The sequence below is a fragment of the Stegostoma tigrinum genome, unplaced genomic scaffold, assembly GCF_030684315.1.
Source record: "Stegostoma tigrinum isolate sSteTig4 unplaced genomic scaffold, sSteTig4.hap1 scaffold_73, whole genome shotgun sequence".
Taxonomy (NCBI): Eukaryota; Metazoa; Chordata; class Chondrichthyes; order Orectolobiformes; family Stegostomatidae; genus Stegostoma; species Stegostoma tigrinum.
This window is the reverse complement of record NW_026728674.1, coordinates 1,776,936-1,791,782: the sequence shown is the minus strand read 5'-3', so window position 1 is coordinate 1,791,782 and position 14,847 is coordinate 1,776,936. Positions and strand designations below refer to the sequence as shown.

At 44.7% G+C, this 14,847-nt stretch overlaps 1 protein-coding gene across 3 annotated transcripts in view; it reads left to right on the top strand.

Annotated features, from left to right (window-relative positions):
* LOC132209232 (uncharacterized) overlaps positions 1–14,847 on the top strand; it is a 45,607-nt gene that overhangs the window by 7,678 nt on the left and 23,082 nt on the right. For all 3 annotated transcript variants that reach the window (XR_009445321.1, XM_059644345.1, XM_059644346.1), the window contains exon 2: positions 2,017–2,102. The gene's annotated coding sequence lies outside the window, so the exon portion shown is untranslated. The remainder of the gene's footprint in view (positions 1–2,016; positions 2,103–14,847) is intronic.

Sequence of the window (14,847 nt, the reverse complement as noted above, 5' to 3'; positions counted from 1 at the left end):
AATGGAGTCAAGTTGGTAAAGGGGAAGTACAATGTGATCTTGGTGTTCTTGTACATTCGTCAATGAAAGCAAGCATGCAGGTACAGCAGACAGTGAAGAAAGCCATTGGCATGCTGGCCTTCATAACAAGAGGAATTGAGTATAGGAGCAAAGACGTCCTTCTGCAACTGTACAGGGACCTAGCTTAGAAGGATGAGAGGGGGTCTTATTGAGATGCAGAAGATTATTAAAGGATTGGACACTCTGGAGGCAGGAAGCATGTTTCTGCTGATGGGTGAGTCCAGAACCAGAGGTTCTGTTCAAAAATAAGGGGTAGGCCATTTAGAACAGAGTTGAGGAAAACCTTCTTCACTCAGAGAGTGGTGGATATATGGAATGCTCTGCCCCAGAAGGCTGTGGAGGCCAAGTCCCTGGATAGTTTCGAGAAAGAGATGGATCGATCTCTTCAAGATAGTGGAATCAAGGGTGATGGGGATAAGGCAGGGACAGGATACGGATTGTGGATGATCAGTCATGATTATAATGAATGGTGGTGCTGGCTTGAAGGGCCGAATGGCCTACTCCTGCACCTGTTGTCTGTTGTAAAAGTTAATTGGAGAAGAATGATTAAGATGGTCCCATATATGGTGTTGGCAGCTGGTTCACATTGGGAAAACAACATGGTTGATCTTGATTCTACTCCTACTTGTTACACAGAAGCCTCTTCGAGCAACAATTCTTGAATGCCACAATGATGCCACCCGAAGGTTGCAGGAACAGCAACTCATATTCAGCTTGGGAACCCTGCAGCCCAATGGTATCAATGTGGACTTCACCAGCTTCAAAATCTCCCCTTCCCCCACCGCATCCTAAAACCAGCCCAGTTCGTCCCCTCCCCCCACTGCACCACACAACCAGCCCAGATCTCCCCCTCCACCCACTGCATCCCAAAACTAGTCCAACCTGTCTCTGCCTCCCTAACCTGTTCTTCCTCTCACCCATCACTTCCTCCCACCCCAAGCCGCACCTCCATCTCCTACCTACTAACCTCATGCCACCTCCTTGACCTGTCCGTCTTCCCTCGACTGACCTATCCCCTCCCTACCTCCCCACCTATACTCTCCTCTCCACAAACTATCTTCTTTACTCTCCATCTTCGGTCCGCCTCCCCCCCCTCCCTATTTATTCCAGAACCCTCACCCCATCCCCCTCTCTGATGAAGGGTCGAGGCCCGAAACGTCAGCTTTTGTGCTCCTGAGATGCTGCTGGGCCTGCTGTGTTCATCCAGCCTCACATTTTATTATTCTTGAATGTTGATGGGACGTTGAAATGCAGGTAGATTATGGTGATCACTTGTTGAAAATGGATAGCAGCCAGTAGTTCTCTTTCGTCTCAACTAGTGACCAGTAGGCAACGGTCAAACAGTACCTAACCCAGAGGACACAAGCTCCTCTGAGACATGATGTTAGTTGAGTCTCATGAATAACTACCTGCAGATGGACTATCTGCAGATAAAGCATGGTATTAAATCTCACATATACTGCTCTCAACCGTTTTAATCAAAGTATTTATCACTCGTTGCATAGAAACAGATCACAAAACTGAAATGGCATATGCACAAATGCCAGCATAGAAGTTCTATGCAGTAGCATTTTGTTTAAAGTTGTATTTGTAAAATAAAAGGGTGAAGTATTAACTTTCACAAATCATATTAACATGCTGTAGAAATCTGTGGAAGTGAGAAATTTGTTTTTTGATTCAATACATGTCTGACAAATGACAATTCAAAGAGATCTTTGTTTCAGCTGGAGTGGGTTGTGGAGTCGACCTCATTAGGGGCATTTAAGTGACTATTTGACAGGCATATGGGTGTTAATACAAGATAGGGGTGGAGGTTAGATAGACCTGAGGTTTAGGGTAAAAGTTCAGCACGACATCATGGGCTGAAGGGCCTGTACTGTTCGATGTTCTATGTATCTTATGCTGTATTCAAATAAGTAAAGTCAGTCAGTGACATTCTGGAACTTCCTTTTCCAGGGGTAGGAGTGGAAGAATCAGAGTGTTTCTTTGAAAATTGGCTTGATGTGTCTGTCCAAGGGTCATCTGGAGGAAAAAATACAAGTGTAAGTACTAAATCTATCATTGCTGATACACATGTAAACTGTAGATTTAACTGTACGTAAACTTTGTTTAACAAACTAGCCCACTCAATAAACTGACAAAAATTACACACCAGATGTTTACTGTATTCTCATCATCTCTGTGATGTCTGGTGAGGGTGCAAGTGAGAAGGCTCCCTGCCAGTAAGTTTGAGTTAAGGCGAAGTTGCATCATTACTGAAGTTATTTATGCTGTAAATGAAGGAGAACAGTAATGTGTATATCCCATGCATTATGTTCCTGTTATTGAGTGTGTGTTTTTTGTGTGTGTGGAAATATTGATCAACTGGAATTTTTGATTATTCAGCCCATTCCTGGTACCACGGGTACTGTTTAACAAAAGGTTTGCTGTCTTAGTATATTTCTCTATTTAGTCACTGCCACTATTAATGTTAAGTTATAGCGTGGTCTTTGCAGAATCTGCACAAAGAATCAGTCAAGTGGAGAAATGCCTCAAAGAAAAGCTGTGTAATTATTGAGTCATGGATGTTTGTTGCACAGGAGGAGGCCGTGTGGTCTGTCGTTACTGCACTACTCAACAAAGATCTGTCTACGTTGAACTCACAGTACATTGATTTCCTTTTTGATTGTTTGACCCATAGCCCTGGAGCCTACGGCAACAGAAGTGAATATCTAAATACTGCTTAAATATTCGGACACTTTCTGAATCAGCCACACTTTCCGTCAGTGAGTTCATGTCAACTAATGGAAAAAGCAGCTTCCAGTTATCCTTTCTGTGCCCTTCAAAATCTTAAACACCTTTTACCAGGTCCCCTTGTCTGCTCCAATCTTGTCATCGGTCAGATGGGCAGGTCAGTGGCAGATTGATATAGCCTGAAGAAGGAATAAGATAAGAGAGTACTTAATGTGGCAAAGCCTGTCGTGCCCGATGGAGGTCAGCAACGGCAGTCAGCAGTGAAGTCCACTGGCAAGGATGGGCGGGTTTTAGCCCTGCGCAGGGAATACAAACCATCACGGGGGAAGCCTCGTTCAGAGTGTCTGCAAACTCGTGGCTTAGGAAAGGACTGTAATAGAACATAGAACATAGAACAGAACAGTACAGCACAGAACAGGCCCTTCAGCCCACAATGTTGTGCCGACCATTGATCCTCATGTATGCACCCTCAAATTTCTGTGACCATATGCATGTCCAGCAGTCTCTTAAATGACCCCAATGACCTTGCTTCCACAACTGCTGCTGGCAACGCATTCCATGCTCTCACAACTCTCTGTGTAAAGAACCCGCCTCTGACATCCCCTCTATACTTTCCACCAACCAGCTTAAAACTCTGACCCCTCATGCTAGCCATTTCTGCCCTGGGAAATAGTCTCTGGCTATCAACTCTATCTATGCCTCTCATTATCTTGTATACCTCAATTAGGTCCCCTCTCCTCCTCCTTTTCTCCAATGAAAAGAGACCGAGCTCAGTCAACCTCTCTTCATAAGATAAGCCCTCCAGTCCAGGCAGCATCCTGGTAAATCTCTTCTGAACCCTCTCCAAAGCATCCACATCTTTCCTATAATAGGGTGACCATAACTGGACGCAGTATTCCAAGTGCGGTCTAACCAAAGTTTTATAGAGCTGCAACAAGATCTCATGACTCTTAAACTCAATCCCCCTGTTAATGAAAGCCAAAACACCATATGCTTTCTTAACAACCCTGTCCACTTGGGTGGCCATTTTAAGGGATCTCTGTATCTGCACATCAAGATCCCTCTGTTCCTCCACACTGCCAAGAATCCTATCCTTAATCCTCTACTCATCTTTCAAATTCGATCTTCCAAAATGCATCACCTCGCATTTATCCAGGTTGAACTCCATCTGCCACCTCTCAGCCCATCTCTGCATCCTGTCAATGTCCCGCTGCAGCCTACAACAGCCCTCTACACTGTCAACGACACCTCCGACCTTTGTGTCGTCTGCAAACTTGCTGACCCATCCTTCAATCCCCTCATCCAAGTCATTAATAAAAATTACAAACAGTAGAGGCCCAAGGACAGAGCCCTGTGGAACCCCACTCACCACTGACTTCCAGGCAGAATATTTTCCTTCTACTACCACTCGCTGTCTTCTGTTGGCCAGCCAATTCTGTATCCAAGCAGCTAAGTTCCCCTGTATCCCATTCCTCCTGACCTTCTGAATGAGCCTACCATGGGGAACCTTATCAAATGCCTTGCTGAAGTCCATACACATCACATCGACAGCTCGACCCTCATCAACTTTTCTAGTCACATCCTCAAAAAACTTGATAAGGTTTGTGAGGCATGACCTACCCCTCACAAAGCCGTGTTGACTGTATTTGATCAAGCCATGCTCTTCCAGATGGTCTTAAATCCTATCCTTCAGAATCCTTTCTAACACCTTGCAGACGACAGACGTGAGACTTACTGGTCTGTAATTGCCGGGGATTTCCCTATTTCCTTTCTTGAAGAGAGGAATTACATTTGCCTCTCTCCAGTCCTCAGGTACGACTCCAGTGGAGAGTAATGTTTGACTTTTTAAATTTTTGTTTTTATTCTTCTACTGTTATACTAAGAAGACTGTAGTGCTGAACATTTTAACTTATTCATTTATTTTTATCACATGGAGCATGGAACGGTACAGCACAGTACAGGCCCTTCAGCCCACGATGTTGTGCCGAACTTTTACCCTAATCCTGTGGTCAATCTAACCTCCGCCCCTACCTTATACTATCATCCATGTGCTTGTCTAATAGCCGATGAAATGCCCCTATTGAGGCTGACTCCACTACCCTCTCCGGCATTGCATTCCACTCCCCTACGACTCTGAGTAAAGAAGGATGGATAAATTTTGTACTTCTGCAACTAAAATTGCGTACCAAAGTACTTTGTACCTGAGATGGCACCGTCTAAGGCAACTTTGTACTCTTTTCTTTGTACTCTTGTACCCTGTATTGAATGCATGTGATAATAAAATCTCAATCTAATGCATAGCAGGACACTGGGAAGCTTAGAGGAGAAAAGGGATCCTGGAGTGCTTGTTCATGAATTCCTGAAGGGGTCAGGTCAGGCTAGTAAGGGTTGTTACAAAGACATATGGGACACCTCCCTTTATCAGTTGTGGCATAAATTGTAAGAGTGGGAAGGTCACTTTGGAGTTGTTTAAAAGTTTGGTTCGGCCACAGCTGGAGTCGTGTGTGGCATTTTGGTCACCACCCATTAGGAAGGATGTAATTGCACTGGAGGGAATGAAAAGGATGTTGCATGTGTTGGAGCATTTTAGCTGTGAAGAAAGACTGGAAAAAATCACATTATTTTCTGTGAAGCAGAGAAGGTTTGGTGGGTGAATGGAGGTCCTGACAGAGGCATATAAGATTATGAGAGGTAAAGATGGGTTGAATAGAAAGCATTGTTCCCCTTAGTTAAAGCATCAATAACAATAGGGCATAATTTTCAAGAGAAAGATGGGAATATTTTAGAGGTTTGAGGAAAATCGTTTTCATCCAGAGTGTGGTGAAGGTCTGGAGCGCATTGCCTGGGCGGGAAGTTGAAACAGGAAACCTCACAACCTTTGAAAAGTACTTGGATGAGCAGTTGACATGTCGTAATATTTAAGAGAATGGTCTAGTGTGTAAAAATGGGACTAGTATATGTTGCAGTGTATTTTTAGAGGTACAGCCTTAGTGGGCCATAGGAGCTCTTCTGTACGATATGATTCCATGACAACCCCCAGCCCAGGCAGCTGTTTTTTTCAGTCATCTCCAGGATTACACCCTTCGTAGTGTGATCCCTTGCGTTGTTCGCCCTCCCAAGTTCATTAGCTCACACTTTTCCTGGTTGAGTTCAATTGCTGTGCTCAGCTGACCAGTCTGTTGATCTCCTCCTGAAGTTTATTCTTCCTGTCTGTCAACCAATTTTGGATTCAGTGTGCCACTTTGCCTTTGATCCCATGGCTGTTATTTACATGGCCATTCCATCGATATCCTCCTCACTAAATTAGCCATTCGCTAGCGATACAGTCATACATCCTGTGTTTAAGCCCAAATGATGAATTAACTTGACAAATTTCAAGGGTCCTTGTGGAAAGCCCTGCACAACCCCACTCAAAGCAAACATCCTGCCAAATAGATATCCCTCTACCATCAATCACCCTGTGCTCTCTGCCTCAGCCAGTTTTGGCTCCAGTGTGCCTCTTTGCCTTTGATCCCATGGCTGTTGTTTTCTTGCTCAATCTGCCAAGGGGGACTTTACTAAGCCCACATCAAATGCATAATGTGACCTCATCTTAACAAATCCATAGTGTTTATCCCTGATTATTTCTTGCAAGTACATTCTACCCCTAAGAATGCCTCTTTCTAGCTTCACCAGTGCTGAGATTATTCTGACTGGCCTTTAATTTCCTGGTCTGTTCCTCTCTCCGTTTGTTAATAGTGGGACAATGTTAATAGTGTTTCATTACTTCACGTGTGATTGACAAGGCTTTGAAAATTGCTGCCAGGGGCCCAGATATCTCCTCCCTCACTTCCCCCGCTAGCTGGTATACATTTCAGTTCGCCCTGTAGATGTATCCACTTTTAAAGTTGCTCAACCAGCTGCATCTCCCTGTCTCTTAACCTCTGATGCTCCGAGGTCCTTTGCCCTGATATCTTACTTGCAGTGTCCTTTTCCATTGTAAAGATTGACACAAAATATTCATTGAGGACGGTGCCGATGTTTTCCAGGTCCACACAAAGATTACCTCTGTGAAATGAACGAGGAGATATTAGAGAGGTTTGAGATTTACAATCAAGAAAGAAATTGACAAAATGACCTCCTTGGAGAATCATACAACATCCATTGTCCATTGTTGTAAACAAACAGAAGGTTTTGTTTCCACAGTTGTTTGCAAATAGCCAATCAAGATCATAAAATAATGTTTTAAGATAATTTACAAAGCAAGGCAATTGAGGAAGATGTATTGGATGTATTGAACTCTCAACTACCTCCCTTAAGTTTAGGAATGTCAGTATTTTTCTTCTGGATAACTTTTGCAGATATCTTCAAACAAGTAGCTGAACCCACAGATTTATGTGACCAACGAAGCCTGAGCCTTTTGCTTCACGATGCAGTCCAGATCCCTCGGCAGCTGGGTGAGGTAGCTTCATTTGGAGGCAGCACCATTGAACCAAGTGTCCGCAGTTGCTTCCAACATCTAAGTGTGCTCTGCACCAATTCATAATGTCAAGCGGGTCTACTTGCCAGTATGAATTTTGAGCTCATTTTCGTTTTGTTCACCTGCACATCTGCCAGTGTGGTATATCGTATCCATTGCACCCGGTGTGGCCTCCGCTACATTGGGGAAACCAAGCAGAGGCTTGGGAACCACTTTGCAGAACACCTCCGCTTGGTTCGCAACAAACAACTGCACCTCCCAGTCGCGAACCATTTCAACTCCCCCTCTCATTCCTCAGACGACATGTCCATCATGGGCCTCCTGCAGTGCCACAATGATGCCACCCGAAGGTTGCTGGAACAGCAACTCATATTCCGCTTGGAAACCCTGCAGCCCAATGGTATCAATGTGGACTTCACAAGCTTCAAAATCTCCCCTTCCCCCACTGCATCCCAAAACCAGCCCAGTTCTTCCCCTCCCCCAACTGCATCTCAAAACCAGCCCAGCCTGTTTCTGCTTCCCTAACTTGTTCTTCCTCCCACCCATCCCGTCCTCCCATCTCAAGCTGCACCTCCTTTTCCTACCTACTAACCTCATCCCACCTCCTTGACCAGTCTGTCTTCCCTGGACTGACCTATCCCCTCCCTACCTCCCCACCTGTACACTCCTGTCTACCTATCTTCTTTTTTATCCATCTTCGGTCCGCCTCCCCCTCTCTCCTTATTTATTCCAGTTCCCTCTCCCCATGCCCCTCTCTGATGAAGGGTCTAGGCCCGAAATGTCAGCTTTTGTGCTCCTGAGATGCTGCTTGGCCTGCTGTGTTCATCCAGCTCCACACTTTGTTATCTTGCACTATTGATATGGACTGGTTTGTCACTAGAATTTATGACCCAGGCAAAGTGTGTCACGACTTCAGTTGATCTGAGCTCTTATCAGCAGATGGAGCCTCTAGTTAATGCCTCTTCTGAATGCTGGCATCTCCGACAATCCAAATTCCTCAGTACTTCATTGAAGTATTACCCTAAAAATTATGCTTAAATATAAATTACAGCTTGAAGCCATAGCCTTCTAATTTATTGTTGAGAGCTCTACTAGTTTATGACAGAACTAGAACAGACCTGGAATGGATACGGGATGGTTTTCTTGAGCAATATGTTGAGGAACCAACTGGAAAGCAGTGCATCTAAGACTGGGTGCTGTGTAATGAGAAGGGAATCATTGCCAATCTAGCTGTGCAAGATTTCTTCGAGATGAGTGGCCGCAACATGATAGAATTTTTTCAGTCAAGATGGAGAGTGTGAGAGTTGATTTGGAGACCAGGGTGCTGCATCTTAATAATGAAAGCTGAAGATATGAGGCATGAAATTAGCCTTGATAGATCACAAAGAGTTGCTTAAAGGGATGACAGTGGATAGGCAATGGCAAACATTTAAGGAGCACGTGGGCAGACTGCAACAACTGTTTATTCCTGTCTGGCATGAAAGCAAAATGGGTAAGAGGACCAATCCATGACTTAACAAAGGCAATTAGCGATAGTATCTGATCCATGGAAACAACATTTGAGGATTGGCAGCATAGTAGAATTTAGCAAAGAAGGACCAAGGGATTGATTAAGAAGGGGTAAATGCAGTAAAGTAAGCATACAGGGAACATAAAGACTGACACAGAGTTTCTATAGATACGTGAAGAGAAAGAGACTGGTAAAGACAAATGTTAGGAAGGGGGTTGACCAGTCAAGGGAAGACAGACAGGTCAAGGAGGCAGGGCTGACGCTGGTAGGTAGGAGGTGGGGTGGGGTTAGGGTGTAACCCTAACCCGAACTCTCACCCTAATCTCCACCCCACCTCCTACCTACCAGCATCATCCCCTCCTCCTTGACCTGTCTGTCTTCCCTTGACTGACGAACCTCCATCATAACTCCCCAACAACACTCACCTTTACTGGCTCCAGCGCCGCCTCTTTGATCTGTCTCCACCTATCTTCTCCTCTATCCATCTTCTATCCACCTCCCCTTCTCTCTTTATTTATTTCAGAATCCCCTTCCCCTCCCCCATTTCTGAAAAAGGGCCCAAACCCGAAACGTCATTTTTCCTGCTCCTCTGATACCGCTCGGCCAGCTGTGTTCATCTGGCTTCACACCTTGTTATCTCAGATTCTCGAGCATTGGCAGTTCCTCCCATCTCTGAAATGGTCTGTTGGCCTTCGTTCCGAGAGGTTTCGAGTACAGAAGCCGGAATGTGGTGTTGCAGTTACGCAGCACCTTGGTGAAGCCGCACCTAAAATAGTGTGTGCAGTTTTGTGCTTCTTTTCTGCGGAAGGATGCTGTTGCTGTCATAGTTTATCAGTGCAGCGCATGTTTATCAGCCTGTTTCCGGGAATGGCAGGTCTGATGTATGATCAGAGATTGACTCGGTTAAGATTGTTTTCGCTGGAATTCAAATGAATGAGGTGACTTATAAAATTCGAACAGGACTGGACAGGATAGATGCAGTTCCCAGTGGTGGGTGTGTCCAGAACCAGGGGTCACAGTATGAGGATTCAGGATAGACGATTTCGGAGGTATTTCTTCACCCAAAGAATGGTGAGTCCGTGGAAATCATTACCAAAGCAAGCAGTTCATGTCAAAACATTGAACGTATTCAAGATATGGCTAGATATAACACTTGGGGTGAATGGGATCAAGAGTTATGGAGAGAAAGCAGGATTAGGCTGTTGAGTTGGATGATCAGTCATGATCATGAAGAATGGTGGAGCAGGCTGAAAGAGCCATTTGGCCTCCTCCCTGCTCCTAGCTTCCATGTTTACAATAGTCACTCTCTGAAATGCAAATCTTGAGCAATTGTGCAACTTTGAACTGGGTGCTGGTAGTTTGGTCAGTAACGAAGTTAGGTAAGGCTCAGCAGGACAGTGCTCATTGTTGTTTCTAACATTTTCACCGTGTAGGACTTAGTCCTTGCTCTGCTTCAAGCGAAGAAGTGAGCTAATTGGAGATATCTACAACTTGTTAAGGTTCCAAAGGTTTAAAGTGATGTGGGGATGTGTGGTATTGTTCATAAAGTACATCATGAAGATAAATAAGATAAAAGATAAAAGAATGACGAGAGTAAGATGAGGGCCAATCAAGGACAGTAGTGGGAAGTTGTGTGTGGAGTCAGAGGAGATAGGGGAAGCACTAATTGAATATTTTTTGACAGTATTCACTCTGGAAAACGACAATGTTGTCGAGGAGAATACTGAGATACAGGCTACTCGACTAGCGTTTTGTACAGTCACGGGATTTATAGGGATTGACTTCCGGAGCCATGATGTCATGCTCCAACTGTACAAAATGCTAGTGCGGCCTCATTTGGAATATTGCGTGCAGTTCTGGGCGCCCCATGACAGGAAAGATGTTGAAGCATTGGAAAAGGTGCAGAGGAGATTTACCAGGATGCCGCCTGGTCTGGAGCACAGGCCCTATGAAGAAAGGCTGAGAGACTTGGGTTTGTTCTCATTAGAGAAAAGGGGGGATTTAATAGAGACATATAAGATGATCAGAAAATTAGATATTGTGGACAGTGAGAGTCTTTTTCAGAGGATGATGATTTCAGCTTGTACAAGGGGGCATAGCTACAAATTGAGGGGTGATAGATTTAAGACAGATGCCAGAGGCAGGTTCTTTACTCAGAGAGTGCTATGGGCGTGGAATGCCCCGCATGCCAAAGTAGTTAACTCAGCCACATTAGGGGCATTTCAACAGTCCTTGGATAAGCATATGGATAATGATGGGATCGTGTCAGGGGAGGGGCTTAGATTAGTTCACAGGTCGGCGCAGCGTCGATGGCCGAAGGGCCTGTTCTGTGCTGTATTGTTCTATGTTCTATGTTCTATAATGGATATCACAAGTAGATGACTGATGTGTATAGTGTGCATTGTCAAATGGTTCAAATTTTAGAACTGAAAAGTGCCTGGTCTACCTCAAATTGCCATGGAAAACCAAAGCTTCTCAAAAGTTTGAGCTTAAGCAAGTAATTCATGCTGCTGCTGTATAGTGGTTATGTGAATGGTATTTTCCCCTAGCAGGATGCTGTTGTCAGTCCAAAAATAATTCTCATTGCATTGACCAACATTGTCTATGAAATTTGCAGCCAGTATTATGCCAGACATATAGGTCATATGTGATCATGATTGGCCGACTGAAAACTGCTTGTTTGTAATGAGCAGAGCACACCGCACCGGCACGTGTGAGATACTTTCTCTTTTCCACAACCAAGGACCCCAACATGGTTCGCAGAACTTTCACTTTGATCCATTTCACAAAATTCGGCCCTCATCCATTCCACCTATCCCAGAATCATAAATTCTCCTTATTCTCAGCTTATCCCTCCATCAACCTCTGCGTTCAGCAGATTATCTTCCAGCATCTTCACCAGTATCCCCTTTCAGCATTCCAAAGTGACCATTCCCTCTGTAGTGTACTCCTCAGTCACCAAGCAAGGTCCCAAATACACTTGTAAAGTGAAACAGCGATTTACCCGTACTTCATCTGTTCAAACATACAGGTATATTCAATTTTTCCAGTGTTTTCTCTGCAAAGGGGAAATGATACATTGATTAGGTGATTATCCTGCGGTACACCCTCATTCAGCCCACAAGCATGACCTGAGTTCCTGTTCCTTGCTGTTTTCATTTTCTATTTTGCTCCCACTTGGACCTTGGCTGTTCATCCTTCCCCTGAAGAATTTCATGCAATTTCATGAATATTCACTACATTCTCCAAATTCCCAAAGCTACCTCAACCACACTTCCACACATATTGTTTCTTGTAAGGTCTCCCTTCCATCTTCCCTGATTCTTGGCCTCTATCACATCTGTCCTGACAAACAAACAAGCCTTCACTTGCAGAAGTCCAAAGTGAAACACCTGCTGTTAGCAGGGCCTGTTCAGTCATGACCAGTTTAAGATAAACAGTTGAACTTTTAACGGGGCTCATTTGCACCTGCTAGAAGTGACATACATTGACACTCAATGACCTGTTCTCTGTAAACAGAAATGTTTTAAAACTTCCACCTTCTTTGAATTAGCCAGAAGATTGTACAGCCTGTATTCCCTGTTCCTTTCTCCTTATTGGCACAGAGGCTCAATGGTTAGCACTGCTGCCTGTCAGGGACCCAGGTTCAATTCCATTCTCGGGGAACTGTCTGTCTGGAGGTTGCACATTCTCTCTGTGCCTGTGTGGGTTTCCACGAGGTTCTGCGTGAGTTTACAACAGGTCTCTGATTCCGTCCCACAGCCTAAAGATGTGTGTATTCGGTGGATTAGCCATGAGAAATGTAGGGTGACAGGGCTAAAGCAAGGGGGTGAGTCTGGGTGACGTGCTCTTTGGAGGGTCGGTGTGGACGTCTTGGGCCAAATGGCCTGTTTCCACACCGTCAGGGATTCTATTGACAGCTCGACCATTCAGAGTGGACTTGTCAACCACACGACATGTTTTTCTTCTCGTATAAATTATTCCAATTGTTTGAAATATCATGTTCTTGCGTTTGTTCCATTGGGTGTAAGACAAAAATGCTTTGGTAATAAAAGTCTCTCTGAAATGAAAGACAGAAATGTAAGGTATTTCCGGCTGGTAGACAGGAGGTCGGAAAACTCCCAAAAATTCTCAAGGGAATGCTTGTGATGAGGTGGAGGGTAGAAGAAATTATGTTATGAAACATTATTTTCTGCAAAAGCTTGGTAACACAATGGTAATTTTTTTTAAAAAAATCAAAGGTTGTGTCCAGAAGAGGTGTGAATAGCTACATAGGCATCTGAATGCAAAAAGGGATACAGAAGCAAGATCGAAGCGTAGATTCTGATCTAAATTGGTTGAACTTAATATTGGACCAGAAGGCTAGAAAGTGACAAGACAGATGATGAAGTCTTGTTCCTCAAACTTGTATTAAGGTTGTTGACTAATTGATTGATTTATTGTCACGTGTACCAAAGTAGAGTGAAAATCTTTATTTATGAGTGGTACAGGCAGATCATAGTAAGCGAAGGATATACAGATGAAAATGACAGAGGCATGCAGGTTACATTGAACAGAGCATGCGCTCAGTGAGATCAATGTTAGCAAGATCAGCGTTATTTCAGGCTAGAGAGTCTATTTATCAGTCTGATAACAACTGGGAAGAAGCTGTTCCTAAAACTGTTGGTGTGTGTGTGTTCAGGCTTCTGTACCTGGTGCCTGATGGAAGAGGATGTAGGAGATCATTACGTAGGTGCGATGGGTCTTTGGTGATGCTGGCTACCTTTCCGCAGCAGTGAGCCATGTAAATGGAGTCCTTGGATGAGAGGTTGGCTTCCGTGATGATCTGGGCTGTGCACACCCGCTTCTGTAGTTTCTAACAGTCCTGGGCAGAATAGTTGCCATACCAGGCCATTATACACTTGGACAATGTGCTTTTAATGGTGCATCTGTAGAAATTGGCCAGGCCAAATTTCCTGAGCCGCCTGAGGAAGGAGAGGCATTGTTGTGCCGCCTTGACCAACGTATTTTCGTGGAAAGTCCAGGACGCGTTGTTGATTATCGTCATACCGGGGAAAATGACACGCTCCACCCTCTCAACCTCAGTTCCATTGATATACATCAGGGCGTGTTCTCCTCCTGTCTTTTGAAATCAGTGATCAGTTCTTTAGTTTTGCCGACATCGAGAGAGAGGTTGTTCTCTGCACCACGTCACCAAACCCTTTGCCTCCCTTCTGTATTTTATTCATTGTTAGATATCCATCCCACTGCAGTGGTGTCGTCAGTTAACTTGCAGGTGGCGTTAATTTGGAATTTGGCAACACAGTCATGGGTGCACAAGGAGTGCAGTCGGGGGCTGAGAAAACATTCTTCGAGGGCACTAGTGTTATTGTGGAGGAGGGGCAGTTACCTATCTTCACTGTGGTTTTGGGTCAGAAAGTTGAGGATCCAGTAGCAGAGGGCAGAGCAGAGACCTCGGTCATAGAGTTTTGAGATCAGTCTGGAGGGGATAATAGTGTTGAAGGTGGAGCTGCAGTCAATGAGCAGAATTCCTACATAGCTCATTGTGCACATTGCTGCCAACAACATCGGTAGAAAGAGGGTTCACTGAATCCCTACAGTGTAGAAACATTCAGCCCAACAGGTCCACACCTACCCCTGCAAGGCTAACAAACCTGGTAGCTATGGACAATTTAGTGTGGTCAATCCACCTAATTTGCACATCTTTGGACTGTGGTAGGAAACTGGAGCACCGAGCGAAAACCCTCACAGACATGGGGAGAATGTGTAAACGAAGAGTCACCCAAGGGTGGAATTGAGCCCAGGTCCCTGGTACTGTGAGGCAGTAGTGCCAACCACTGCACCACCTTGTTGCCCTTGAGACTTTCTCCAAGGCTACCCTTGTGTCTTAAGGGACTCTTTTCCCCCCATTCTCACTAACACATTTATTATGTCGTACAATCCCGTAGCAGCAATATCTTTTAGAGTGTGGGAAGAAATGGGAGTAACTGGAGGAAATTCAAACAGTCATGGGGACAATGTGCAAACTCCACACAGACAGTTGTCCACAACTGGAATCGATCCTGGGGCCCTGTCACTGTAAGCC